The sequence below is a fragment of the Camelus dromedarius genome, chromosome 14 (assembly GCF_036321535.1).
Source record: "Camelus dromedarius isolate mCamDro1 chromosome 14, mCamDro1.pat, whole genome shotgun sequence".
NCBI lineage: Eukaryota > Metazoa > Chordata > Mammalia > Artiodactyla > Camelidae > Camelus > Camelus dromedarius.
In genome coordinates this window covers 41,327,091-41,352,416 of record NC_087449.1, presented here as the reverse complement: position 1 = coordinate 41,352,416, position 25,326 = coordinate 41,327,091, and the positions used below count along the sequence as shown (strand labels likewise).

Sequence of the window (25,326 nt, the reverse complement as noted above, 5' to 3'; positions counted from 1 at the left end):
TTGTCTTTAGAGCCCAGCAACTGTTGACATTTGTAACTTCTTTTTCTTTGTGTGAGTTTTCTGTCTAACGACCAGCTCCCTCACTGAAATATAAGCCCCAGGTGACAAGCATCCTCTGCTCACTACTGAATCCCCAGAACCTGCCACAGGAACAGCTGGCCCACAGGTTTTCCCAGCGCTCCCTGAGAGGCCTTGAGTAAGGCAAAAGATGGTAGGAGGGTCACTGTGACCTCAATCTCCTCCTTGAGCTGAGTGAGATAGAAGAACAGGGGACCCAGACCCCAGCCTCAGGTGTCTCAGAAAGTCTCAGATAGGGTGACAAGGTCAAATAATGCTTCTGAACCTCAGTTTCCTAATCTGCAGCATTAAAAAGATGTGCCAGTACAGAATGACTTCTATTTTTATATTACATCATCAACTCAGCTCTTTCTTCCAGTCCCAGGGTAATAGGCAGCATTGTTTTTTGTCTGTCCAGTATCCTCTGTCCAGTATCCTCTTTTCCCTTTCTTCTGGTAAGAGCTCCTCAGGGAACTGTCTTCCCCAACTCCAATCATGATTCTGGCAGGGCTTTTCATCAACATGACCCTACTACCTGTACCCGGTCCATGGTAGGGGGCAGGCTACCAATTTGGTCAAATACTGTAGTCTCCTGGGACAGGAGTAGTCATGTGACCCAAGCTGGGCCTATCGGATCACCTTCTTGGGATTATTCCCACTGTCACAGCTGGGAGGAAAGGTTGTTTCCTATCCAGGGTCACCAGCTGGGGTGGTGAAGGTTAGGAGCCCTCAGGGGCCTATAGCCCTTCCCTGCTTCACACACTTTCCATGCTGTGTAGCAGAAGAAGCCTCAAGGCAGCAGATGAGACTATGGCCAACATAGAAAGGAGTAAACATGAAAAATGTAGTGAAAATAAGAGTCTGATGACCTGATGACCTTGTATTACTTCCTGGATCTAGCCATGCTTGATATCCACCCATTCATCCATCCCAGTCAAATGAGACCATGAGACAACAGCGATCTCTCTCTCCTCTTCTCCCCCAACTCCTTCTTTTCTTAAGTCAGGTGGAATTCAGTTTCTGTTCGTGCATTTGAAAGAATGCTGCCTAATACATCCAGGTCCAAAGTCATCCCATAGTACTGAAAAAACAATTTCTTGGAAGAACAATAGCAATGAAGATGGGCATGCATTAGAGCCTTGCACTACTCTAACTTGTCTCACTTGGGTCATCCTTCTAATCCTCATGACAATAATAGAGAAATACTGTGGTGGGATGGATGATAAGGAGCCCTATATTAGGGTGTTAGAGACCTCAGCTCTAATGTTGGCTTTGGCATGCACTAGCTGTGTGATGTTGAGCTGGTTTCTTAACTTCTCTGGGCTTACCTTTCTTCCTTTATAGGCAGTGATGCCAACATCAAAAATTGCTGTGAGGAGAAATGAAATGAAACAAACAAAAGGGCCTAGTAGGGTTCTTGGTTGGGAGAGCCTTAATAAACATTAGCTGAGCCTGTCAAATCGAGAAGTCCTTTCTAGAAAGATAGTCCTTTAGGCCTTGTTTCTAAGAATTAGTGTTGGCCATGGGTAAAAGAGGAAAGGAATGGGTAAGAAGCTAGAGTTCAGTACCCAGCTGATATCTGACACTGGCCATTGGCTGCTGACTGCGGTGACACGACTTCCTCACATGCTGGGCAGTCAGGTGTGTCCACAGGGGCGGCAGCTCCAGCTGAGTGGTGATGGGTCGCCAAGGCAAGAAGCCTATTTATAGTTTCCAGATGGGTCTAAGCTGCTTCCAGCCTCCCTGGACAGTGTGAAAGGATGGGCCGGGACTCCGCAAAGGCTGAACTTGACCCCAAGTCCCCATCTAATGGGTCTCAGGCTTTATTGGAGTGAGGGCAGGGTGTGCCCCTCTGTGATGCCCTGTCTGGGAAGTTGGACATTCTGTGCTGCCTTCCAAAGAGCAATTCTGAAAAATGCTGCTCAGAATAAATGTTTTGGTTGCATTTTGCAATGTGGCTGTCCGGGAGATTTCCATTGAGTGTGGTTTGCAAGGCGATTCTCCTTGGCTGTTTACTCCCTGAGATCCCCGCAGCCGGTTCCTGGCAGGCATCTGTGTCTGCTGCACTCCTGGGCCGCTGGGACACGGACGCTCCTCCCTAGAGGGAGGCTGAACTGGCTGGCCCCTCGTGGGGGCCTGATTGTGATGATGCACTAGGCAGCTGGCCACCGGTCCCTCCCCACTGTCCAGCTCAACCTTACCCTCCTTCGCCAGTGCTGGCCAAGACTGGTGCCCTCTTAGGAGCCTTGTTCCCACCAACAAAGGGGAAACTGTAATTAGCTGAGCTGCGCTGGGCCAGGGGCCTGGAATTCCTGCGGGCCCAGAGATGTGGCCTCGTCCATTTCCTCTTCCCAGGGTGGCCTCCTGCTCCTGCTCCTCTCCACCCACTCACCTCTTCCCTGGAGCCACAACCACACAGTGGGCATATGTAGTCTGAGCAACACCACTGTCTCCCACCCATCCCCCACCCATCCGAGCCCTCTTGAGAGAAACCTCAACCCCAAGGAGCCTGCGAGCATACCGTGTCTTCTGGTTACAGTGACTGTGGCGACTGTCCTACTCCCCCTGAGGCCAGGACCTTAGGGCTGCTGAGGCCCTGCCTGCCCGCTGTTTGGGCCTGCTCCAATAGCAAAGCCCTCCAGCCAAAAGGTCACTCCTAATCTCCAAGAGGAGGTAGACAGCAGTAGGGGCAGCAGGCCTGCTTCTGAGCCAGCGCATCTTAGAGTCAGCTCCCTGGTCCCTACTGCCATGGCCAGGTTTCCAGGGAAAGATGGATTTGTGGGATCAGGGTCTGGCAATCAAGACAGAGAAACAACAAAAATGTGTGGGGGGAGTGATGTTTCTGAAGAACACAGAGTTAGGTGTTTGCTCTATGGGACCCGGGGCCCAGGGAGAAGGTGCCCCACCAGGGATGGGCCACAAGGATCCTGGTTAGGGGAGCTCACATCATGAGCCAGCATTTGGAATGTTAAAGACCTTTGGAATGTTAAAGACCTTAAAGGCACCCTTGAGGATAAGTGAATATTGTTCTTTCTCTCATTTCTTTTCACTTCCCCAAAGCCATTCCCCAATTCCTTTGACATGCACCCAATTCTGGAGGGTCCTAGAGTTACCACAATGTGGGCCTTCTGGAACTCCACCCCATTTTGTGGGTGAGGGAGCTGAAGCTTCTGGAGGCCAAAGTCCACGCCCAGGGTCCCAGGGCAGGATGAGGCAGAACCTGGATTGGGACTCAGGTGGCAGAACCCAAGTCCAGGACGCCCTCCACGGGCCATGGCTGCTGTGGATCAGAGACCACAGCCCATCTTCCCAGCCGGGTGCCTGGCTGGTCTCTCCCAACCCACTCCCAGTGGTCCAAAGACCACTGCATGCATTTGGGAAGAGGGCTGGAGGCAAGGCTTGGAGGACAGTCCACACTCCTGGAACAGAAGGGAGCTGACCAGCCTGCACAGCATTGACGTCCAGCTGTGGGCATTGTGCAGACCAGGAGGGTCACTCCATGTCCCAGCTCCACTCAGCCTCAGACTCTGGGCTTAGCACCTTAAGGTCCAGCCCCACCCATGGTTGAGCTCATCCGACCCAGGCCTGGGAGGATGTGGGCAACCTAGTTCCATCTAGGGCTAGAATTAATTTTCCCACCATAAGCCACATGCCCCGTGGTTGCCCTGGGCTTGCCTCTGCTCACCTGCCACTGTCTTATTTTAGTGCCTTGGGGGGAGGGGCGGGGTGTCTGTCGAGGGGGTTCTGACCTGGTTCCCTCATAACAACTTGAGTCCACTCACTTCACCCAGAGTCTGGCACCTGTCCGACCATATAGCCCTTCCCTCCATGGCCAGGGCCCTGTGCCTCAGCCTCATGGCAATCAACTCTGGACCCTCCCATGAAGAGAGAGGGGCCAGAACTGCTGGAATCCCTTCTAAGAGACACTGATTGTTACACCCAAAGCACACATGAAGGCCTGGACAGCCAGGCTGGGACACCAGCAGTTCTCTGTAGGCTAGCTTGGGGAGCAGGCTGGAGAGGGGGGCCAAGCTGCTGAGACCCAGGTCTCCCTCAGGTCTCCTTGGTGTTGAACATGTCCACAGTGACAAGGGCTCACTCTGGCCTTAGCCTTGGCCTTGCACTCTAATTCCCATCTTCCAAACTCCAACTCCAAGACAAGAGGGTGTCACTCAGAGTTCCGAAACAGTGGGAAGGCTGGGGGCACTGACCTTAACCTACAACTTCTCAGCCTAGTCATGGAGCCCAACTGGCCTGGCTCGGCCCGTAGACAAAGGCCATGTTCCACCCACTTCTCTTTGAACTGACTTCCAGGCTTTCTCCGTCTCAGCCTGCAGAGAAGAGTTGTCTTTTCTGCTGGTGCTGGAGGTACAACTCACCCTTCTGCCAGGAAATGGCTTTATGCCACCTCATTCTTATCCTGGTTCCTTATCCGCTGGAGGGCATCCCACATCTTTTAAACCAGCATGCAGGGTATGTGCCCAAAAGGACCAACCCCTTGTGGACATTTGCCTTTTACAGAAATAATCACTGCACCAATTACTGAGCACTTACAAGAGCCAAGCTCCATGCTAACTATTTCATATGTGGAACCCTGTCAATAATAATTCCAGGAGGTAGTACTAACATTATTCCCACCTTACAGGTGAGGAAAACGAGGCTCAACATCCATCTAAGTCTAAAGCCCTTCTACCCCAGAAGCTGAGACTCAATCTGTGTGCTGTCTCAACAGGCTTCAAGAGCTGTTTCTTGGGGAACCAGGGGCGACTCCAGGTGATGCTGCTGGAATGTGATGTCCTCCCTCCTCAGTAAGCAATGCAAGAACGCTCAGCCGGAGCTCACCTGCTTCAGGCCTCCTGCCTACCTGACCCTGGGGTCAGTTTACAAGTCACAGGAGACAAAGGGCCCTTGCATTGCATTCTTTCAGGGACACAGTTAACCCAGCACACATCTTGTGGGCCAGCATGGTGCAGAGCTGGCCTGTGCTCACCCACCATTCCCAGAGACCACCCTGACGGGATGAGCAGGTGCTCCAGCTGACTAGGGGGTAAAGGGGGGGACTTGAGGGAGGGAGGCCTGGAGGAGCCCGGGAGAGAGACCTTGTGTCTGGCTGCGTGCATATCCCATTGCTAAGGCCTTGTGGCTGATGCATCCATTCCTCCTGCCGTGGACTGGCTGCCCTGGCTTGGATGTTCCCTCGATCTGCGAAACCGATTCATTGACAGATCTGCTCCCAGCTCACCTCCAGGAACATAGCCCCACTCAGACACATCTGTCTTCCCTCTACTGCTCCCCTGGAGGATAGTTCCCCAGCTATTACATAATCAAGGGGGCCCAGCCCTCACCAGCAAGGCCTTTCATTGGAAAGCTCTTTCCCAAGGGTGTTGGGGATCTAACTTGTGCCAGCCCAGGCCTCCCTACCTCTCACCCCCTCTGTCATCTCTCTCTTTCTCTCTCACACACAGACACACCCAGGCATACATATTTACATAACACTGGAGCAGCTGAGGTCACATCTGTCCATGCCATTGGCCACGCCCCTTGGCTTCCATGCTTTCTGCTCACTGAGAACTATGCTGCCCTGGGTCATTCAGGCCTGTCTGCACCAGGAAGTCCTCCCTGAGTACCACAACAGGCCGGGGCTGGCCTCCTCTTGGCTCCTATAATACTGCGTGCTCACTGTGCCACTGTGGATATCTCCCTAACTAGGCTATGACCTCTCCAGGGAAGGGACCAAGCCTGAGTCCTCCCTGTGCCCTCCTGAGATGGGCTGGCTGTGAGTGGATGAAAGGGGTCAGTGAATTAAAGGAAGGATGCCTTACAGTTGGTGGCTTGGGGAGCTTTGCAAAAGCAGCCTTGCAGACCACAGAATGTTAGCTCTAGAAAGACTGAGAAATTAATCCACTTTTCAGAGGGGAAACGGAAGCCCAGCTGGGGACAGGGGGTGGCTAAGAGTGCCACCTGTTAATGGCAGATCCAGGGACTCGACCCAGCTCCCCCAGCCCTCTCCTCACCATCATGCTGCCTCTGAACCGCAGGCCCTGGGGTCTTCATTTTCTCAGAAATGAATCCACCACCCTGGGCTCAGCCTGGGACACAAATGCCACCAAGACACAGTCTGGTGCTCAAGGAGCTGGGCATACACAAACCCAGAGAGCATTCGAGTGGGGTAAAAAGGATTAAGAGAAATGTGGACTGAAGTGTCAACGGGAGATGGGAGAGGTCAGGGGAGACATCTTGGAAGAAGCGACATCCAAAGTGGGTCTTAAAGGAGAGTTTACGAGGAAGACTAAAGTTGGAGATGGGAGAGGAGGGGAGAGGAAGTGGTGGTCCAGTGAAACAGAAGTGTGCAAAGATACAGAAACACGAAATGATACAAGATGGGGAACCACACAAGCCCGTGGTGAGGGTGAAGCCCTCAGGACAAAAGGGAACGTGCACTTTGAGGTTGGGCAGGGGGCAAGGCCACATCAGGAGGGGCTTCAAAGTCACGCTAATCCAACTGGACTCCAGCTTGGAGGTGAAGAACCTTACCTTTGGAGTCCACATGCCCCATAATCCCACTGCCTCTGTCCTCCCCCAATCTCCAGAGCAGTAGGAAACACAGAAGAGGCCGTAATCTCTCTTTGATTGACCAGGTAAATGATACTGGAACAAACTCCTCTCAACTCACAGGTGCTCCTCTTAGCCACCGATAGCCTTGCATCTTAGAGCTGAAGGAGCTGTGCAGCTAAGAACTGCCACTTGCAGAATTGAGTGGACCTCAGAATATGATGTCCAAGAGATACGTCTTATAAACAGGTTTGGAACTTTATACAGTCAAAGCAGCTTCTCTTGGGTCTGAGTAAGTGAAAGGGTGATTGCATGGCCCAGGGCTCCAAGGGGGCACTGCTCGGAGCTGAGAGAAGGCCCACGTTGGCTCTGCGTTTTCCCACATGATTGTAGCTGCACTGAGAACCCTGGAGGATCTGCGTGGACCTTCACCAGGGCCCAGGACTTGGTAAAAATTCAGAAACATGAATCATGGGAGGCTGGCAAGGGCTGGAGCTAAGTTAGAAGAGGCTAAGGTAACCTCATAGCTGTTACCCCTGTGGCTGCTGCCATTCCAGCATTTGGAGGGTCTGCCCTCTGCCTTCCTCCTGGGCCCAGCACCTGCTGGGGACACTCAGGACCCAGGGCAGAACGCAGCAAGTCGTCTGGAAGCACCGGGCTGCTTCTCTGAAGCCAATGACTACTAAATCCCTAACTGATTACCAGCTGAGTGGGCCTTTGTCCTAAACCGTCTTCCAGGAGGCACTGCCCTTTGAAAAAGCCCTTGGCCTGACTTCGGAGTTCTAGCCAGGCCTCCTGTGTGACAGATGTGCAAACTGAGCCCCAGCCAGGGGAAGTGGGTGCCCGAGGGTCACGTGGCGAGGCAACGGCCAGGGTGAGGGAGGACCCAGGGCTCCTCGCTCGCTCTCCCCTTCACCACCCCGACTTCCTGGAGGTGACTCAGCGAGATAGTCGGCACAGGAAGGAAGTGGGAGAGGGAAGCCCAGCCCGCTGGGTTCCAGGTCACCACTGTGCTAGTCCAAAGCCACCAACCACCTTGGCCAGGCGGCTCTGCCTGGTGCCCATGACCTCCTTGCCCTTCCCTCCCAAGGCCACAGCTGCTGACCATTTCCTCCAGGGTCAAGCTCACTTGACCTCTCTGGGGTCTCCAGGGACTCCCATCGTGCTTCCCTCCTGCTGGTCAGGGGGTCACTTCCACAGACTTGGTGAGTGGCCGAGCCTGTGTGGGTCAAAGTCTCACAAACGAAACGAGACGAGGAGAAATTCCAGCCTCGTGTCTAATAACAGGGGATCTGGAGCCAGTTCAGAGCTCGTCATCTGCTGCCAGGAGAAGTGGGTGCCCAAGGGTCACGTGGCGAGGCAACGGCCAGGGTGAGGGAGGCTTTGGTAACTCAGTTTCCTTGTGAATCTGTAAAAAGAGGTGATCGTATCTACTTTGTCAGTTGCCTGGAGGATTAGCTGAGCCAATACATGTAAAGCCTGCCACAAACTAAGCCATACATGATGGCCCTGGTCCTTGCCGACTCCGCTAGACAATGCACGGGCATCACCTCATTTAATTCTCACAGCAAGCTCTCGAAGGAAGTTAAGATTATTCTCATTTAATTGGTGAGACGCCCTAAGCTCAGGGAGGTGAGGGCACCAGGCTCATAGCTTGGGAGGCAGGATTTGAACCTGGTTCAATCTGATTCCAGAGCCGGAGTGTTTCCCCAGCAGTTACAGCACCTTCTGTTGCTGTTAGGAGGTCCTCTGCCAGTGTACCGGCTGTACCCTTGGGTGGGCAGGGTCCCTGTCCTCTTCCCCGGGATTCCATTCCTGGCTCTGCCACTTCCTCCTGGGACTGAGACCTGGAGTCTCCGAGCCTCAGTGGTCCCATCCAGTCCCTGGAAATTGGCCCTCCCCCGGCCTTCTTCGCGGAGGAACAAACAAGATGATGGGTACAGCGGCACTTTGCAAGCTGCTGTGCGGTCTGAACGCGAGGTGTTACTCCTGTGACCGGAACTACTCTTGCAACTGATCCGTGCAGCATGAAGCTGGGGGTCCAAGAGGACCAAGCCCATAGGAGCATCTGTCTCGGCCATCACAGGAAATGCCACAGCCCCTGTACCCCGGGGCTTTCCATATGCTGAGAACAGGCCTCCGAGAGCATGGAGGGAGGGGCTGTAGATACATCAAAAGTCTTTGCTTCACTGGACTAGAAGTTCCCCAAGGGGCGGGACCAGCTCTCAGCACATAGCTTGCATAGAGGGTGGCCTGCTCCGCACTCCAGCTGCACGGGCCACCTGCCGGGTCACCAAGTGGGGTCAAGCTGCTTCTCCTCGCATGCAGCAGCTCCAGGGGGTCCTGGGGACCCCCTGACTCCCCAGGGAGAAGAGAGCATCTCCTCCGTTGTGAGCCCACGTCCCCACCTCCACAGCAGTGTATTGCTGTATTGTATTTCTGATTTCTACCTAGAATACTTGCTGGAGCAAGGGGAGGATTTGAATAAATAAACACATTTAAGCTTAATTGTTTTCCATCTGTTTCTCCTGCTGGATTGCAAGTTCCCTGAAGGCATGTTCGGTGTCGTATCTGTCTTTGTAGTTCTCAGTAACCAGCACAGGGCACCTGTGGGGTTTGTGGTGTGGTTCTCTCTTCATCTGGGCAGCCCGGGTCCCGTCTCACTGTCTTCCTGTATCCCCCCACTCCCACAGGCTGAGTGTGTTGGAACTGTGTGTAACAGTGAGGAAAACGGGCACTCATGGATTCTACTACAAGCAAAAGAACGGCCTTACATATATGTAAGTTGCCTCATGTGTGGACATCTTGATGCTTTCTGGGCTTGCTTTTGGGCTATATTGTCAAACAGCAAAATTCTCATTTAAGTATTCTCTTGTAGAAAAGTGAGCTGATGTTTAGGATATATTACAGGATGGCGATAAGGAGTAGGAATCCATCAAAAGCCCTATAAAGTTGTTTTCTTTTCTCCTTTACTTTGCTTCTGATAAGAGTGACTGGCCTCTTCCAGGACATATCAAACACTGTCTGACCTGAACACAGCCGGATCATAAGAGTTTGCTGTAGACGTTTAACTACTGACTACACCATGTACAGAACCCGCCTCTTGTCTGGCTCAAGGAGCCCTGGGGAAGGCAGTACCACAGGCTTCCAGGAGTGGGGGCGGGGAACAAACAGAAAACAGGAGCTTCTTAGACTCCAGAACCAGGAAGTGGTTCCAAGCTGCTCTGAGTCTCTGGTCCTTCTCTATGAAGATGGAGACTCAAACTGTCCCTGCAGAGTATGAGATTATAATATGTTAGAACAACTAGTTCAGAGCATGATAAGAATCAATTCATTCATCCCACAAATATTAATTTAGCATCTACTCTGGGCCAGGTGCTGTTCCAGGCACTGGGAATAATACATGGACAATAGCATGTGAGTGCTAGCAGGAAAATCAAAGCAGGGAAGTGAGTAGTGGCAGTAGGAGGCATTGCCATTTCAAATAAGGACCAGAGAAGGCTTCATCAAGGACACATTCCACTAAAGAACTGAAGGAAGTGAGGGAGTGAACCATGTGCTTATTTTCCCCAGGAGAGGAAACAGAAAGTGCAAAGGCCCTGAGGCCAGAGTTTGAGGAACAGTATAGAGGATATGGAATGTGAGAAGTTATTGGTGGCAGCCACATCATCATGAAGGCATTTATAAGACCTGTGGCTTTTACTCAGAGACAGGAAGCCACTGGAGGCTTTCCAGACAAGAGTTGACATGACCTGACTTTTACAACTGATCGATAAACTTCAGAAGCCCCTTATGTTCAAAGCCTTATTCAATACCCAGGCTCCTGCAACTCCAGCTCATATGCTTCCTCCTTTCCCAGATTTCTTCCAGCTTTCTAAATCTACCCAACACAGAAGGACCTCCTTACTTTCTGCCAAGCACAAGTTGGAAAGGGGCCCTGAAGAGAGACTGTGCTTGGGAAGAGAAAGAAACAGAGAGGGGCCTTCAGTTGGAGATCTTGCCCTCCCTCAGTGCCAGGAAGGCCTCTGGGCCAGGCTCAGCTGCAGGGTATGCCCACAAATTGGGTGAACAGAGATGCCGGGGATACCTCACAGAGACCCCGGGGCCACCTCATTACCTGAGACAGCTCGACGCAGAACTGGGAATTTCACTGGGCACTTCCTGGCCCTGCTTGTCTACCAAAAGGTGTAATCATTTGTTTTAAAATAAAACAATTCCCATCTCTATCTGTGGTTCTTAACCTTTTTTGGGTCACCTGCCCCTTTGAGAATCTGTTGAAAGCTACATGCCATGTCTTCAGAAAAAGAACATGGGATATACATTCATTCTCTTATAACTTCAAGGGTTTCACAGATCCCTGAAAATTCAGTGAGGAAACCGTTACCCATGCCAACAAGAGAACAGTAATCTCCCAGTCTGTAGCTCTAACGGCATGAGTGAATGAATGAATGAATGAATGAATGAATCAACGAACAAGAGAAGAATAAAGAAGTGACGTGCAGATGGAGGAACTCACGGCAGGGAAAGGACAGACCTGCAGCACCTCTGGGCACCGGGATTCTTGCTGATGGTTCCTGAGGCCTTCAAAGAAGCCATCTGAGATGTAATGTGTGGTCAGGCCTCGCTAGACTGATGTCCTCTAGAGAGGATGCCTTCCCTCCTTAAGCTTCATTTATTGCTCTTGTCCAATCCCTCTGAGTGACCATCTTTCTAAAAGGTATCACACACTCTCCTGCCATTCCCATGGTGCCCTGAACAAAGCAGAACCTTTTCTGGGTGACTCTGGGGCAACAGTATAAGCATAAACTCAGACCTATAAAAGTAAGCAATCTCGGCATACAGCTGAGCTGACTGAGGCCCGGGGCCCCTATGTCAGTCCCTCCCCATCACAGCCCTCCTGCCGGGACCTGGGCTTCCAGCTTCCCTGTTCACTTTATATTTCTGATCCACGTCCTGAGAAGCTGGAATGAACTTTCAACTCATTCTTAAGAGTCACACCTCTCACCGTGAAGCGTTTAACATAATCTCACTTTCTCCCCATCACTGTTCTGTGTTATGACACAGGGAGACGTTCAGAGGAGACCTAAGTGGGTAGGGAGCTCTGCCTAAATGTGCAATAGCTCCAGAGAGCTATTCTGGAGGGTCCTCTGACGCGGCAGGGCCGCCAAAGCCCCAGGGGTGTGGCTCTGAGGCCTCTCCCACCTCTTCTCTCGTCATCTACCTCTCTTCCTCCTCCTTCCCCTCCCTCCCTCTCACTCTAGCCGCCCTCAGCTGGGAAGTCCCCAAACAGACCCACTGTTTCCCACCTCTGATCCTCTCAGGTGCTGTGCCCGCCATCTCGAACAGAGGCCACCACCTGCTTATCTTCCAAGAGTTCTTATCCCTCTGCCCAAGCCTCACCTTCCCAACCGCCCCAGAGAGATCTCTTTCCTTCCTGATTAATCCACTGTCCTTACCTCAACCACTTATGACATTGCATTTCTGAGTTCAGCACTTAGAACACTGTATTCCCAATTTCTTTTTTTTTTTTAATCTTTTTTTTAGGGGGGTGGGGTAACAAAGTTAGAGCCTAGATAAATACATGTACCATTGTTTATTCCCATGTTCATGCCATGACCCGTGTCTTATTTATCTTTATTTTCCCAGCAAATGGCGCTGGGTACCTACTGATGCTTCGGAGCCTATTTGTTAATAAATGTTTCCTTTGGAGAGTTGTTCCTTCTTTACCCTAACAGCCAGGTTGTCTGCTGTAACCTCAGCCTCCTGACGTTAGGGTCCTAACTCTCACTGCCTTCCCACTGCCTGCACTTCCGATCTGCTGGGGACTTGTTAGAATTGTGTGCAAACCATAAGGAAACAGGCACTCAGGGACACTCTCAGGAGTAAACTAACCGACTTATGGTACGGACTTAACATTATTGTGCCTTAAGTTAATGGCCGCCCGGGTGTAGTTGTGCCTTCAGAGATCTGGGCCGGGTGAGGTCACTGGCTGGGAAAACTCCTCCAGTGAGTTGTCATAGTAACCATGACTTTCAGTTTCATGCAAGAGAGTCCTGGAGAGGAAAACACACCAAGGGGTGGGGGAGGAGTGGCAGGCATCCATCCCAAGCCTCCTATCATTGTCCTCTAGTACTCTTCTCTTTGCTTCTTGCTGGTTTACATGCTCAAGGTAGATGCCATTATGTGTGGGCATCTGAGTAGAAGCTGCTTAAAATAGCCACCCGACTATTTCAGGGAGCAGTTGAATATGCATGAAGCTATTTTAGAAAAGATGTCCCTGGCCCAGCCAATGCAAACCCCATCCTTTCCCTTGGAAATGCCAAGAGAAACTGAATGGGACCTTTCTTAGTCTTTCCCACTGGAGTGGGGGTTTTTCAGAAGCCACAGAAACAACACCCTGGCTAATGTTGGTCTTGCAGCCCTGTCAACTCTGCCTCCCGATTCTGTGGCCAGACAGCTCAGCCCTCCAGAGTCCTCCAGAGCCTTGGCAGCCTTCAACAACAACTGTGCTACCATCTAGCTGGCCGACACCTTTGGGGCCTTAGAATCTTAGGTATTTCCTTTTGTTTGTTCATGTATTCATTTAACACACTTTTATTGATAGAGGGAATGTGTGAGGGGTATGTTGGGTGCTAGGGATTCGAAGATTTCCCAGACAAGTTCATTAGCAGGGACAGATGCACAGGTGAGTAGAGATAATGGCCATATAGTTCCAAATTAGAGAGGCGATCAGGAGAAGGAGCCCTCGCTTCTCACTGATGGCTTGAGAAAAGAGCTAAGTTTTGAGCCAAGCCTTGGGGGATGGGCAGAAGGACCATATGTATGAGAAGGCTTAAGGAGAGGGGGATGGTTGGATAAGGCTGGGGGTGGGATGCCCTGGTGGGAGGGAAGGTGTGCCTGTAAGGAGGTAAGACAGGAAGGGTAGCCAGACTGTGGGGGCCTGGAGTGCTGGGCTATAAAGTGCCACCTTCTCTGAGCCCTCAGGCTGGGCTGGGAAGGACCCCCTCCAGGAGCCCACAAGGCTGGTGCACCCTGTCGCTGCCCTCATTCTAGACAGGAAGTCCCTTGGTCAGATTCTGCTGGGTGTCTCTGCAACCCAGCCTCAGGCTAGGCACTGAGCAGGCTCTCATAGAATTTTGGTTGAAAGCATGGATTCTGGAACCAGACAGCCTGGGTGCCACTCTGGACTTTGCTTCTTACTAGCTCTGACCTTTGGCAAATTATCTGACCTCGCTTTGTCTCAGTTTTCTCATCTGTAAAATGAGAATAATTAGTACTTATCTCTTGGGGTGAGAAGTACATGAATTAATATATGTAAAGGGCTTAGAAGCCTATGTGGCTTGTGGTAGCAATATCTAACAGTATTAGCTGTTTTTATCGTTCTACTGAGCTTGACTTTTATCTTGACAATGTAAGGCCATCAATGACAAGTTTTTCTTTCTGAAATAAAAATAACTATTGCTTTGCCTGATTTTGCTTACACATGTCTGCCATAAAAAGTTAAAGCATTGTAAGTACAAGGAAGAAAGAGGGGGAAATTAATTTTTATGTTGACCCTCAGATGACTAACAGTAACACGACCATCTTTTTTAGATACAGTCGATTGTCATTATTCAAGGATTCTGTATTTGCAAATTCACTTACTCACTAAAATTGGTTTGTAACCCCGAAATCAATGCTCATGGTGCTTTGGTGGTCATTTGCAGAAGTGCGCAGAGCAAAAGACTTGAGTTTCCCCACGTGTGTGTTCCTAGCTGAGGTCAAAAAGATGACACTGCTTCTTATTTCAGCTCCCATATGTAAACCAGTGTCCTTTTTACAGTCTCTTTAGTGTTATGATCTTTGCATTTTTGTCAGTGATTTCACAGTGATGTGCCTTACAGAGAAAACACATATGTTAGGTAAGCTTCCTTCAGGCAAGAGTTACAGGGCTGTTTGCCATGAGTTCAATGCTAATGAATCAACAATATAAATTAAACAAGGTGTTTTAGACAGAAACACACATAAAACAAGGTTATGTTTTGATAGGTTGACAAGAATGTTGTGACCAGAGGCTCACAGGAACCTAACCCCATATTTCCCCTAGGAACAATGGTTCAGTGTTCACTAATTCAGTGTTTGTGGAACTTTGTAGAACTTAACTACTGTGAATAACAAGAATCAATGGTACTTTTCTAGATACACAGATGTATACCATCTGGAATCCACTTTCTACATTCTTTTGACTTCTTTTAAAAAAATAATCTTACACTATTATGTGAAAAGCATCTTTCTGACCCATAAACACAGTTCTCTAGATGGCTACATCTCCATGAGCATTTGTTTACTGAGTAACCTAGTGATGGACAATTTGGTTGTTTCCAAATTCACTATTATAAACAACACTATGGTAAACAGCCTTATTGGTAATAACAAAATAGCCAACATTTATTGAGTACTTACTGTGGGCCCAGCCCTGCTAAGAGTTTTATAAAGTATTATCTCATTGAATTTTATGTATAAGTATATGTGTAAATTTACACATATTTATTTACTTATATACATGAGTTTTATAAGTATCATCTCATTGAATATTATCTCACAACAAAGTCTCATATCTCATATCTCACCTATGAAGGTGGTATTATTATTATGCCCACTTTACAGATAAGGACTCATGCTCAGAGATGTTAAGTAACTTTTCCAGGGTCACACAGCTTAAAACCAGGTCTCTGTGACCTCTGATGCTTCTCTCTTAATCAGTGTGCTTGTTGCCTTCTTCTACATACAATTCCAGGCACTTTTTGATTGTTTCCTTAGGATACCTGTTTGGAAGTGGACTGCTGAGTTGAAGGGGATGCACATTTGAAGATGCTGGTGCATATTGCTAAATCTCCCCTCTAGAAAATGTATCAATTCCCAATCCACTAACAGTGCTCGAGTGCCCCTAGGCCCCATTCCTTCCTTATCTTCCCAAGTATTTTCAGTCTTGGAAATGGGCCACCTGCAAAGTACATCTTGATTCTTTAACGATTATCCTCTGACTACTGGTGACCACCCTTCATATGCTTACTAGGCCCTGTATTTTATCATTTGCAAATTGCTTGTTCATATTCTCTGCCCATTTTTCTACCGATGATTTGTCTTCACTTCATTTACAAGCTCTTTCAATTTTAGTGCTATGAACCTTTTACCCATCATATACGTGTTGAAATACTCTTCTTAGTTTGTTATCATTCTTTAACTTTGATTTTCCCATAGAGTTTTTAATTATTTTCTTTCATGATTTCTGGATTTAGTTTTATATTTAAGGAAGCATTCCCTATTCCAATGTGATAGGAATATTTCCTTATTGTTTTTCTTCTGGTAACTTTCTGGCTTCCTGTTTTTTTTTCACCTAGGAAATACTTTGATTAAAGGACTGAATTTTGGATCTAGTTTTATTCTCTTTTTTTTTATCTACAAATAGCTAACTGGTTGTCTTTATAGCATGTTAGGGATCATCTACCTTTTTATCTCTAATTCTAAACACCACGTTCATGTCTATTTCCAGCTGCTCGGTTCCGGTCCAGTGAGCCACAGGCCTCTTCTTTTACCAACATTGAATTTTTCTAGGCTATTTATCCATGTTGATTTTTCCAAATATACTTCATACTTATTTTATGAACAAATTTTGTTGGTATTTTAATTGGGACTTCATTTAACTTATAGACCAATTCATGATGCCTTCCTAAGTTTATTCTTGGGATTTTATGCTTCTATGTCTTTGGAGACTGGGGTCTTTTTCCTCCACGCTTCCTAACTGGCCCATTTGGATGCCACCTTCTTCACGGAACCTTTCTCAATCAATCCTGCAAGAGACGATTGCTCCCTCCCCCAACACTGTGCCTTCCCCATGTCATTCTTGCATTTTCACACTAGATGACAATTATTAGTGAGACGGTGGGGCTCCTGGAACGTAGGGTCCCTGCATGGCCTATTGGTGCATCTCTGGCCACATCTGACAGGTGGTCAAAGCCATGGATATATTTGGAAGATAAATGAACAGATGAATGAGCAAAGGAATAAAAGGCATCTTCCTACAAAGTTGAAAGTGGAGTGAAACAACTCTATTATAAAAAAATCTACTTTTCCACGGGTTTCATTAGAAAACAAAAGGTGCGTCTTTGGCTAAATTCCCAAGACCAGATCAGAATCAGAAAAGTGGTGGCTGCCAGAAGGATGGGCCATGTGCAGCTGCCCCAGCACCTCTCCCCAGAAAGCCCCACCCTCACTGAGCAGCCCGGGCACTTCTCAGGAAGGCTCTTGAGGCACTGAGAACAAACCCTCCAGAAGAAGAAGCACAGGCACTCCCTGTATGCCTGCTGCTCTGCTTCGGCTTTTTGAAAAACACTTTCCCTCAAGATACAATAACCCTGAAAGGTTGGTATCATTCATCCCATTTTGCAGGTGGGGAAACTGAGGCTCAAAGAGATGGAGCCCCTAGCAAATGAGACTGGCAGGATCTGAGGCTGTGGGACCCTAAGGACTCTGCCTCTCCCACAATAATGTCCAGAGCACCAGAGTCTGGGAGACGGAGGGTCCCCGACACAGAGAGGAGTCCTACATGGGGTCAGAGAGAAAGGGTCCTGCCCTCACTAAGCCAAGATAGTCCCTAGAGAACATTTTTCCTCCAGAGCAGCATGTGATCCTATGGATTGTTCCTGAAGAGCATCGGACTTGGGTCAAAGAGCCACTGTCCGGGCTGGGGATGTTTTACACAGGCTGTATTGTGACTATGGGACTAGGGTCAGGGGAGGGGTGGGGGAGGGGTTGGTCTCCAGCACACATCTGGGGGACGCCCTTCCGTTTCCTCCTTCTAGCCTGCCCAGGGTTGGCGTTTCTTGACTTGGCCCTGCAGGCCCCTCCTGGGAGCCCAGCCAAGCAGCCACTTCCTTATTGGGCTGGCGGCTGCTGGGCAGGCCTCAGCTGACTTCTAAGCCTCGATCAAAGCTCCAGTTTCTCATGAAGGACGTGGGTTGGGGACCAATACATTTACTGGTCTTGGCACTGTGTCTGGCCTTGTTTGGGCCCCAGGGACATGGAAATGAGTAACCTACTGGTTTCCTGCCTTGTGGCTACATTCTGCTCAAGAGGCAGATCATAAGGAAAGTTTCCAACCCTACCTTGCTGCCTCGGTAGAGATATCTAAGTGCTGGGGGAGCCTGGACTTGGAGAGAGTGGGGTGGGGAGCTAGAGCAAGCTGTGAAGGTCAGGTGTCAGGTGAAGGCATGTGGACTTTACCTCACAGACAAAGCGAGCCTTCCTGCATTTTGAAGCAAGAGGCTCCCTTGATCAGGTTGGTGCTTTAGAAACAGACCAACTAGCTGTTTTTATTTTTAGTAAACATGAATGACTTTGAAGGTGAAAATGAAAGTATCTCCATTTTGAAAAACCAATACCAAATGTAAGGAAACACAGAGTAGATGGAATGAATCAGGTTTAACTGCTTACCTAGATGGGTCCAAGGAACAGAAACAGCCTTGGACTTGGGGTGAGAGAAACCCACTTCTTGTTCAAGTCCCTGCCACTTACTTGCTAGGGGGCCTTGAGCAGATTACTTGCCCTTCTCAGCCTCAGTTCCCTTGCCTGTAAAATGGGAATTCTGTCACCCAATACACAGGGCTGTCATCGGGACGAAGAAGGATGTCAAAGGACATTGTAAATTTGTACATACTTGACAAAGGTAAAGCATTAAGGGGAGGCTCTGGAAGGCTCTCTCTATATACCCAGGGGCATTTCAGACGCCCAGCTGCCCTGCTGCAAACTCACCACCCAGCAATTTCTCAGGAAATCTCTCTCAGCTGTTCCAGTTCAAATCCAAGCCTGTCCTGTAAAAACACGGCCCCATCCAGAGAAGCAATCGCCCATGTGTTTGGTGGGCCACCTGCCCGCCAGGTCCAGCCTGCTGGGCTGGTAACGTCAACAACGGCCCCTTCCTAGTGAGAGAAGGAACAGGGAGCTGGCTTGTTCTCTGAGAGCAGAGGACTGGCCGGTGATGAGGAACATTTTAAGGTGGGACACTTCTTCCTGCGCTGTCGGCAGCTGTCCACATAAGGCGTCCATTATGTGCGGCCCCCAAGGCCAGCGGGCCTGAGAGGCTCAGCTAAAATTAGTGTAAAATGTGCACCCGCCAGAGACCCAGAACATCCGTAGGTCAGGTGCCTGCAGCCAGCGCCCTGGCAAGAGCGGGCCAGGGGGCCCAGAACAGCTGTGACAGCAGCCGCCTCCGGTTCCTCTCGGGCACAGGGACGCCGGCCCCGCCCGGACACCTGGTTCAACAGCTCAGCCTGAGTTAAAAAATAGGACGCAGAACACAACCCCAAAACTGTTTTGAAAATAATCTGCGTATGTGCATAGGAAAAAAAAAAGATGGGAGAGGCATTCACTAAATATGTAAGAAGCAGTGTCAAATGTAGAACAGTGGGTGAATTTTTTCTTTTCCTGTGCTTTCCAAAATTTTCTCCATAAATAGGTATTACTTTTTCAATTAGAAGAAAACATGATAAAAGATGCTGTCAGTGATATGTTTATATTAAATTTAATTTAGTGTATATTTAAATTTGTAAAAATGATTAAATTGGATATACTTATAGGTGTATAGCCCATATGTGTGTGTAACTACGTCTATATATCTAGTCCACTGGTGTTGGCAGCTTTGAAACCTAGAATGTTAAGCCTGGCTGGCATTAAAAATCAACATTCTCCAGTTCTTCATTTTATGGAGAAAACTGAGGTCCCAGGAAGCCAAGAAACAACTTTTCACTGAGTCTTGTTCTTAACGGGAGTTTCCCCAAACTTTAATTCTGTAGCTGCTTTTATTCCTACTTTATGGAGATGGAAACAGGTACAGAATCAATTCACCTAAGGGCGCCCAGCTAGGAAACCACAGAGCTAAGTCCCAGCCCTAGTTTCCCATGCATAGCCCATCGAGCTGGAAGGAAGGAAGGATCTTAGAAAAACATCTATTCCCGGAAGCCTCAAACATTCAGAAAGCCAAGAGTGTTTTGAATTGTCTTTCCTGAGCCCCTCCTGGGTGGTACGAGCCTCCTCTGCCTCTGGGGAACCTGTGGTCCTGTTCCCAGATGGGCCTCTGGGAGCCTTTGAAGGAATGGATGACAGAGGTGTACGGACACAAAGGTCATGGCCCCCTCCCTTTCTTGATGTGGGACAGGTCGGGTGGGGATGGCCTGCAGGGGAAGGTGGGCAGGTGCCACGTCTTTGGAACAGAAAGGGTCAGCCTGAGAAGCTGCCTTTCAGACTCTGCCTTCCTTATCTGGTTCCCTCCAGCCTTCCAGTGCTCAGATCTGGCAGGGCCGCCAAGCAACCCCAAGGGCTGGTACCCAAGGCCTCTGTTCCAGCTGCAACCTCCATCCGCAGGGCCTGTCCCGATTCTCATTTTCTGTCCCAACTCTTTCAGGGCCCAGTTCATCCATGCCGTGTGTTAGTGAGAGCGTTTATATTGAGTGCCTACTATGCGCTTGAGCGAGACAGGTATGGTCCCAACCCTGTTGGTGCTTCTAGTTCTTAGAGAGGGCTTAGTGTCTGGCTATACCAGGTCATTCAAGCATGGACTCTGAGGCCAGACTGCCCGGGTTCAGCCTGGCTAGGCCACTTCCCAGCTGTGTGTGTCTGGGACAGTTATGCAGCCTCTCTGTGCATCAGTTCTCCTCATCTGTAAAAGAGGATGATAACCGCCCTGCCTCATGGCTTTGTTGTGTAGGTGTAGTGTAAATCCATACAAAACACTTAGAGCAGTGCCTGGCACCTAATAGGTGCTCGATAATCATTGGTTTTGATAATTCTTCTCATTATTACCGTCTGGTTCAGATTTCCTCCTTATGCTGCCCTCTTACTCCTGCCTTCTGGCTGCCCCTCCTCTACAGCCACAGAGCACTTTGAATGCTTCCAATTAGAGCATCAGTAGCTATGTGATACGGGCCTTTGGGGCCTGTCCACCCTGTCCTCTGTACTTGGGGCAGGGAACACGTTTATTCATCTCTATCCCAGGCCCCTGCACAAACACACCAGTAACGTCTCCAGGACTACTTCTGAGTTTGTGGGTAACACGTGTCCTCAACTCCAACCAAGAAAAGCCTCAGAAGCTCCGTGCTGCCCTGGGCACCAGAGGATGCACACCTGGCCGTGTCTCAGAGCACACTGACATTCCTCTTGAGCTGTGAAGCCTGGCCAGGATCTGACCCTCCCGAGCTGACAAGGGGGCAGGCACCAGGCTTTTCTGGGACAGGGAACCATGCAGGGCAGGTCATCATAAAATTCATCACTGATGCGCCACCGGTCAGGATGTTTCCCACAGCGATGCCTTTGCACCTGCTGGCCCCTTTGCCTGCAAGGCCCTCGCTCCCTTCCCTCTTGATCTCTCCTACTCATCCTTCCAGCGCCGGCTCACATGCCCCCTCTTCCACAACGCTCTTCCTTTCTTACAGTGTGTTGCTACTTGTTTACATGTCCCTTCTAGAGAAGGGACCATCTTATTCCTGCCTGGGCCCCCAGTGTACCAGAGCCTGAAACAGAGGAGGTGTCAGGAAAGATCTGCTGAACAAACTTTTCAAAGCAAAATCAAGTCCACTGGCCTACCTGCCTGTTAAGGCACAGGTGCAAACTGCACATGCCACCTCCCACGGGCCTTTCCAGGCTACCACAGCCCATCGGTGGCCACCTGCTCCATCACAGGGAAGTAGCTGGGGGAGCAGCACAGAATGGAAGTGTCCAGATGACCCACTGGGCTGGCCTTTCACATGAGCTCTGGCCTTGGATTCTGGCCCCACACGCGGAGGTGGGTATTTAGGAGATGAAGACCCTGAGACTTGGGCAGTGACACTGCTCCCCAGGGGAGTGACAAGGCCGGGCTGAAGTCCCACACTCTCGGGCCTCAGAGCCGACACTTTCCTCTGTCCCATGAGACGACAGATGTGAAGGCATTTTGAATTCTGCCAAGAGAGGAAACTGTAAAACTACCAAATTGCTAAGTGTTACCCACCACACAGAAAACGACTCTAGGGCAGGAGCTCCTTTGTTATGCAGTGGAGAGGAGAGGGCTGGGAAGGGCCTTGGTAACAGCACCGCATCCTTAGGGAGCGCAGCCCTGGGGGAGCAGCCTAGTGGTCTTCAGGGACAGGGGAAGAGGAGAGCTGGGTAGGGCAGGGAAAAGGGGCTCTGATGGGAAGCCCAGCAGCCCTCCACAGGAGAGGCCCCCAGCACAGGACAGGGACCCCAGCACTCCTGGGGTTGCTCTGCATCGGGAGACCTGAAGAGCCCCAGTGGGGCCACAGACACTTCAGTGAGGGCGTCCTGCCCTGGGCTTCCCATTGCTGATGTTCAGTAGGCTCTGATATGAGCCCCTGTCTTCACTCTCAGCCTCTCCCGGGGCTCCTGGGAGTCCAGAGGCCTCTCTTGGCACCAAGGAAGCTGACCCTCTTCCTTCCTTGGTCATATAGGACCGAACCCAACTCCCTGGCCTGGCATTCAAAGGCCTACCCACTTTTCCCAGCCCCGTGTCTACCACTCTTCCTCTGTGCCTACACCTCAGCCACTCCACCTTTGCACTTGCTGTCTCCTCTGCCTAGAATGACCTTCTTCCATTTTTTATTTGGTGAACTTCTACTCATCCTTCAAAGCCCAGTTAAAGTGTCTCTTTCAAATGGCCTTTCTTTCTTTCTTCCTTTCTTCCTTTCTCTCTTTCTTCTCTTTCTCTCTTTCTCTCTTTTTTTAAATCTAAATACCTGGAGGAACTCCTTCTAAAGAACACAGGTGGTCCCATGGGGCCTTTCCTTCTTAGAAGAGGATTCTCCAACTCCTTCCACAGGAGGGAATGGGCTGGTTCCACCACAGGACTAAGGCAGGACCCGAACGCACAGGGAGTAGAGGCTGTGGCTTGTAACCCTCAAGTCGCACTGCCCTGGCTTCACCCTTCCTCCCTGGCCGCCCACCAGCCTAGTACTACGCCTGATCGGTTCCCACTGAGTGGGCGTGGCTCACTTCTGTGGGGCGGGGCTCAAATGGTCTTCTTTGAACCACCTCAAACCAAACCCAGACAGACTGGACCCCTCCCACCTTCACAGGTTTCCTGGACTGTGGCTATTTGTACATCATCTCCTCCTTCAGACAGGGCTCATCTCCTGGGCAGCAGTTCTGGCCCGCCCTGCCCATGAGTTTGCCCGGCACTCACTCCTGCACGAACGAAGGCCTCACTTAGGTTAGGTAACCTGGTCTCCCACCCCACATTGCCCCTCACCCAGCTTGATCTTCGCCCCCACACTCTGCTGCAGGCCCTCCCATGCTCTCAGCACATGGGCAGCCTCTGCCCTTCCCATTTGGGCAATGCAACTGACAGTGACCATGGTGTGCCCATGACAGGGCAGGTGCAGGTCTGGTTACTGTCCATGTTTCAGCTCAACTTTAAGCACAGTTTGCTGGAAGGGACACAGGTCCCAGCCCCCCTTGCACACATGAACACACATGGCACACACAAAGCCCAGCGCAGGCTCTCCGTGGACCAGAGGTCCATAGAGCAATGGAAAAGGAGATGAGTCCTAGGGAGGGAAGGGGCAGACAGCTGCCGTCCCCACCATTCCTCCCCCCAGCCCACGACCTTGGCTGACCTGGAAGAGCTGGCTCATGGCCTGCCCAGTTCACTGAATCCTATCCCCTCACTTTTCAAGCAGGGAAGCAGAAACCCAGAAAGGCAGATTTTTGCTTGAGCTTTTCCTGAGCAGTAAAGGCTGACATAGGGTCAGAGCTGGTTCCCTGGATGCTGCCCCAGGATATGTTCTCAGCGCCAGATGCTGCCATCGGTCAGAATGCCAGCTTCAGGACTCTGGGCATTTGGCCACTTTTCCTGAAGTCTTGGTAGAATACAGGGCTCCATTCTCCTGCCAAGGCTGAAGTCAGTCCACCCTTCCTCTTGGCCACAAGCACGGCCTGTGTCTCAGGGCCGTGCTGAACTTGGTCCATGCCCCCGGTGTGAGGGAAGGATGGGGGGCTTACCTGCCGAGAGCCGGCCGTGGTCTCATGGTCGAGATATATCAGAGGCTTTTAAGAGCTGGGAGGGCTGTGTTGGAGGGAGGCCTGTGGGAAGTAGAGAATGTGAGAATATTATATCACTGCCAGCTGTCAACTTGCACTTGAGTTTTAAAAAATGCATCCCCAATGGTGAGCACAGCCTTGCTGAGAGTGACCTCACAGCCAAACTCCAGCCACCACCCCTTCTCCAACATAGACATCTCAGGGTCAAGAGCTGGCCTCCTGGGAGTGCCCCCTTGGCCGCATCACCCACCACACAGAGCTGGGTGTCTGCAGTTCACCTGCTGAACCCCTGCATTCTAATTCTGCTCTCCAGCTAAGAAACTCTCAGTTTCAAGCACTCCTTGGGGAAAACATCCCTCCATGGGCTCCCTGAGCACCTTTCATCATAATTCACTCATCCTTTCTTTCATTATTCATTCATTCATGCATGCAAGCATTCAATAGCCACTTGGGAAATCTCTTAGATGTTGGTGTCCGGTCTTAGGGAGACAGTCGTGGAAAGTGATAGCTCAGGTCTAGTAAGTCACTAGTAGACTCAGGACAAATGCCACAGGCTCCCGACCCCCAGCCTGGTGGGTTTCCTCCCTCTTCTCAGTGACCTCTGTCCTAGACACGGGACAAAGCACTTGACCCGTCACGCAGGACAGCACGATGCTTTCCACCATTTTCAGCAAGAGGACTTCCTTTTCATGTGAAAATATTTCTCAAAACTCCTCCTAACTGTGCTCTTTATATCTCTTTATTGGGAAAATAAGGAACGATACAAACGCCACATGAACGTAATGCTTCACAATTAACTTGTATTTTAGTCATCACAGCACCAGCACATCTATTGAAATAATGGTTCCACATACTCACTTGAGACATGTTATTTCTGTCTTCTGGGCTTAAGGCTTTGACCTCTTGGGAATCCATTCACTCAATATTTGTTCAGTAGGTATCTGTGGAGCATCTCCGGGATGCCCAGCCTCGTGGCCCACCGGTTAGGGACTCTGGTACGGGAAAGAGTGGTGGCTCTGCGGTGAGGCATGTGCAATCTCCAGCCTGGCTCAGACTGGATGTGTGCCCTTGGGCAGGCCACTTAGCCTGTCTCCAGCTCAGAGTCCTCATGAGTCAAATGGAGATGATGACCCTGACACTGGAAAGTTGTTAGGAGGATGAAATGAGACAGCAGAAAGCACCCAGGTCAGAGCCCGGCATAAGGCAGAAGCTCAACAAACCCGAGGATTATCATCATCATCACCATTATCTTTATCATGGCCACTGCCAGTATCACCACCACCACCACCATCACGAACATCCTCATCGCTACCGCCAACAGCACCATCACCATCACTACTGTCATCCTCACCAGCACCACCACCACCGTCACCCTGCTTCCCTTCTCTTTCTGAACCCCAAGAGGCCTGTCGTGGCCCCGTGAGTAGGATACACCATTGTTACTACCTTATAAGAAGGTTGTTTGTATGCACATCTTCTTTTGCAAATTCATGCCTGTCTCTATAATTTCAGAGCTGTGTGAAACTGGCTAAGTTACTTAGCCTGTCTACATCTGTTTCCTCCTATGTAACATGGGACAACAGTTTTAGTAATTCATGGAATTCTTGCAATGAGTCAATGAAATAATGTATATAAAAATTCAATAGAATATCT

The 25,326-nt window shown here is 50.1% G+C and overlaps 1 protein-coding gene across 7 annotated transcripts in view; it reads right to left on the bottom strand.

The window, feature by feature from the left end:
• Positions 1-25,326, bottom strand: part of HIVEP3 (HIVEP zinc finger 3) — a 449,220-nt gene that overhangs the window by 136,693 nt on the left and 287,201 nt on the right. For all 7 annotated transcript variants that reach the window (XR_010383875.1, XR_010383876.1, XM_064493681.1 and 4 more), the window contains exon 3: positions 23,635-23,715. The gene's annotated coding sequence lies outside the window, so the exon portion shown is untranslated. The remainder of the gene's footprint in view (positions 1-23,634; positions 23,716-25,326) is intronic.